Below are 4,402 nucleotides of genomic sequence, written 5' to 3'. Positions count from 1 at the left end.
AGTTGACTATTGATTGCCTGGAGTACTTCCTTCGGATAGCGTTGTGCAATAATCTTAACCAGGTCTGGAGGTATCATGTCTGGTCCAGGAGCTTTCCCTGTCTTAATACCTTTTACAACAATTTGGAGATCCTCTTCACTAAATGGTATGCATTCATTTCGTTCCTGTTCTCCGTATTCTTCGATTTGTAAGTCATATCCTGGATCTCCCATTTGGAATAACTCTTTGGCAATCTTTACCTGCTCTTCATCACTAGGTTTACTCGTCACGGGTCTAATTTTACCCATTACAATCCGATACCCTAGGCCCCATATGTCTCTATCTACTTCCTCACATACTTCTTTCCATGCCCTATTCTTAGCTTCAAAAATTGCCTTTTTTAAATTATTCCTCTTCTCTCTATAATTAACCTGCCGTGTCTCTCTATCATGAAGATCAAGATTCAAGCGGTTTCCTCGGGTAACTTGTCGTCTAGCTTTGATGCAATCTTTCCGAAGTCGCGTTAATTCTTCATTCCACCAATAAACTGGCTTTCGTTTACCTTTCAAAGATTTTTTACGCAGTGTCATATTGCAGGTGTCAACGCAAATTCTCACGAGTTTCTCAACAGTCATTGATTCGTTTTGTTCTCTCCATTCCTGTATTCCGTCTTCAAATCGATCAATGAAACCTACGTTATTCAGGCACCATCCCATATTCTTTATTGTTAAGGGGAGCGGGAAAGGCCTATCTCGCCAATGTTAAATTTGCCATCTTTAGGTACACTTTTCTTCAAAAGTTGTAAAGCTATGACTTTCAAATTTTATGGGCTATATTTACCAACTCTTTTTGTGTTGACAGACCCAATTTTACACCTGCTAATCAAATATTACCTTAAAAAATCATTTTTTCATAGAACACTAAAAAAAATTAAACATTTTTACAAAACATAAATTTTTTATTACAAAACTAGTAATGTGAGATTAATAAAAATGGGTCTAAATATTACTTATACCCCAACAATGATGTGTAAAAAATTTCAGGTATGTAGGTTAATTATTTACAGAGATAAGTGTACCTTTGTTTAATAAAATGCAACTTTCGGCAAATTGCGACTGAACTCAATAAACTAAAAGGCATACAATATCTACCTTAAAATAGGCCAGCTCCATATTTGGGATCATCTGTTTCCTCTTCATGGTCTTCCTCCATGAGCCGCCTTTTTCTTCTTGCTTGTCTAGCCTCCTTCGTGATACTTTCAGCCGCTTTCTCACTTTTACGCTGTCTCAAAATATCCATCTCCCGCAAAGTTTTGACGGATTTTTCACACAAACTCAGTCCAAGTCTTTTGTAGAGGTCCAGTTTGCTGCTGTGGCCTTCATTGAATGATATTACCGCATCATATACGCCCCAACTTCAGTGTATCGAGTCTCACAAATACCCTCTTCGGAACTTTAGCCCATACAATATTATTAAAACTTTCATTAGGGTTTTGGGTGTGCCGTGCAAACATTTCTTCAACAGCTCTGTTTGTGTAAGTGCCTTGTAAATATCTTTAATTTTCACCATAACATCATAGGGCAAACTGTCTTTGTGTTTGTAAGTCTTTCCCTCAGCTTTGGCTTTATTAAAACCGCACCATGAATCCTCACCCACAGGACACAATCCGTGCTGTGGATTATCATCCGTTGAAAGTTTATGGAAAAAGGTTGCCCAGATGTTTTTCTTCATTTCTTCAACACTGTTTACTCCTCTTCTTATGGCTAGGCCATAATAAGTCTGTAACTTATCAATTTGGGTGTCAGTAAGTCTTTTTTTTTCCTCCAAGCACTTTTCCGTCTGGCAAGTTTTTGGCTTTTTGGTTTTCCGCTTCAGTTCACGTAAACGCGTCCCCCATACGCTTTTGTATGTGCCCAATGCATTCCAATTTCCTCAATCTCGACATCATCCCCATACGGTTTAGATTCTTTTCACAATCTGGAAAACCCTTACTATCACCATCACCAAGGTACTTTGTATATTTTACATTTCGTGTCACAGAATTCTTGAATACTTCAAGAGCACCCGCTACCTCCATTCCTCCCGAGCTTCCATCATAGTTCTTAGTACACTCATGTTCCCCAGGTTTTTGTCATGGTACATGTCTGACAGTATTTAGACAAAATAGATACATCCAACACTTTCCCTGTATCGAAGCTGGTCACACTCACTAGTCCATTTAGAGATTTGAATCCGCGTCGCTGCCATGAACCGTCAATCGCAACTGCAAGCTCGGTACACCCATCATTTACCTGCACTGCTTCCATTGTAGCCTTCATCATAGTATCTTCGGCACAAGATTTGAGTGCTGTCTGTAGAGTCTTGTGGTATTTAGCATATTTTTGTGGGGGCTTAGGTAGGTCTAGTAAAACACAAAATTGGTTTCCGGCAGTTGGGCCCTTTCCCAATAGTTCGCATAGCGTAAACAAATTTTACGTTGAGATCATACAGTTTTTCATCATTTGAAAGATTTGAGTTTTTGAATTTTTGGAATTCTGAGCATGCTGTACATTCTAACTTAGTTGATAATACTAACCCAGAGTTCTCAGAGTCATCATAACACACAATAAGTTCGATTGTGTCCTGTTGAATCACAATACTTACATTTAACAAATTTTTTTTATTGCACAAGACAATAAGTGGACATCAAAAATACAATTTCCTGCTCCAGAAGATTGAAATGTTTCATAGCTATCAAAGGACAACTTCTTTGCAGAAGATACTTTAGTAGAACTACTCCCAAGTTCTTTGTTAGGTGTTTCTTGAGTTCCTGACAAAGTTTCTGAACCTACCAATGTAGGCCTAGGCCTACTGTACTGGTTACCTACATGATGTTTACTCTTGGTTTTATAACTCAATTGTTTCCTTGGCATCGCGAGTTCCACTAAACAAACAAATATGTTTCGAAAAATAACACAACAATTCACCAAATCAGTGTCTTCTTTGAACAAAAATACAAAATGTAAACAAGAAACAAGTTTACATGTTCGGTATTGTGAAAGGAACCAAAACAACAGACGACAGCTGACGGATAAAATGATGTTTAGTCAACTGTCACTATGACCAACTACACAAACAAAAATGCAGAGTATAAAACCAATGGTACTATACTAAATGCCAGGAGTATACTAGCTACACTATTGACGTTGCTCAGAGAAAAAACTCTGTGTCTTGATATATTGTTTTAATTTTTTTTCAAGGGCTTATACGTAAGTTACAGTGATGACAATTATATCATTTTAAAGAGAATGAAATGGAGTATAATAATTTAAAAAAAAACTAAAAATGTGTAAAAAAAAATTTTCCCCCGGTCTGGCTCCCCTTAATGCAGGACTCATGACCGTATCATTCTTCAGTTCAAAGCTTATGTAGGCATGATCACTCATGTTTTCCTCTTCAAGAACCTCCCATTTAACCACTTTACCAGCAGTATCCTCGGTAGTCAAAGTGAGGTCTATATATGACATACTGTCGTTCCTCCTGAATGTAGGACTGGCACCTACATTATGGATTACCAAGTTATGTTCCGCAATCCAGTCATTTAGGATTCTTCCTCTCGTATCATCACGCTGTGATCCCTAGAGCCTAGACTTTGCATTGAAATCCCCCAATATAACACATGCCTTGTTATTTTTCCTGAGGTGTTGTCCAATTGCATTCAATTGTTCACAAAACTCTTCTAATGTTCTATTAGGTGACATGTAACAATTTATGAAACTAATTCCATTCAGTACCATCCACATCCAGCCTTTTTCATGTATGTCATCCTTTGTGGCATATAATCTATGCTTGTATATCTTTGAGGCTACACACTTATCCAAGTCCCTGAACCAGCTTGGTGTACTAGTGAGATTAATATTTGGCTCTTGAAACATGACTACGTCTATCCCTCTCCTATAGACTGCATCCCCTATAAGTGCCGTAGCTGCTCTCCCCCTACAATTGCATTGTAATATCTTTAATGTTAAGAGGTCGTCCCTTTTTGATCATTCTTCTTGGTATTCTTGAGCTCTTCAACAAGCTGCCCTGTGACCAGTTTCCTCACAAATATAGCATTTAAGCTCATTTCTGCAATCTTTTGCCCAGTGGCCCTGCTCTGCACATCGAAAACATTTATTCTTCATATCATTACGTTTAGAATTGCAGCTGCTTGAACGATGGCCAAATCCCTGGCAAGAAAAACATCTTACAGGAGTTAGCTTTTCTCCTTACATCAATTCTGCATAAGTTCCCGCCAACACGTATACGCCTTCTCTTGGTTAGGTCAGAAACTACACGTGCAGGTACTGTAACTGTCGCTGCCCTGAATCCTCGAGGATTTAGGTTTTCTGAGATCCTTATATTGTACATTCCGGCATCATTACCAATTTCTCTACGAATTGGA

This window comes from Homalodisca vitripennis, chromosome 3 (assembly GCF_021130785.1).
Source record: "Homalodisca vitripennis isolate AUS2020 chromosome 3, UT_GWSS_2.1, whole genome shotgun sequence".
NCBI classification, from domain to species: domain Eukaryota; kingdom Metazoa; phylum Arthropoda; class Insecta; order Hemiptera; family Cicadellidae; genus Homalodisca; species Homalodisca vitripennis.
The sequence above is the reverse complement of the archived record's forward strand: the minus strand, read 5'-3'. Positions refer to the sequence as shown.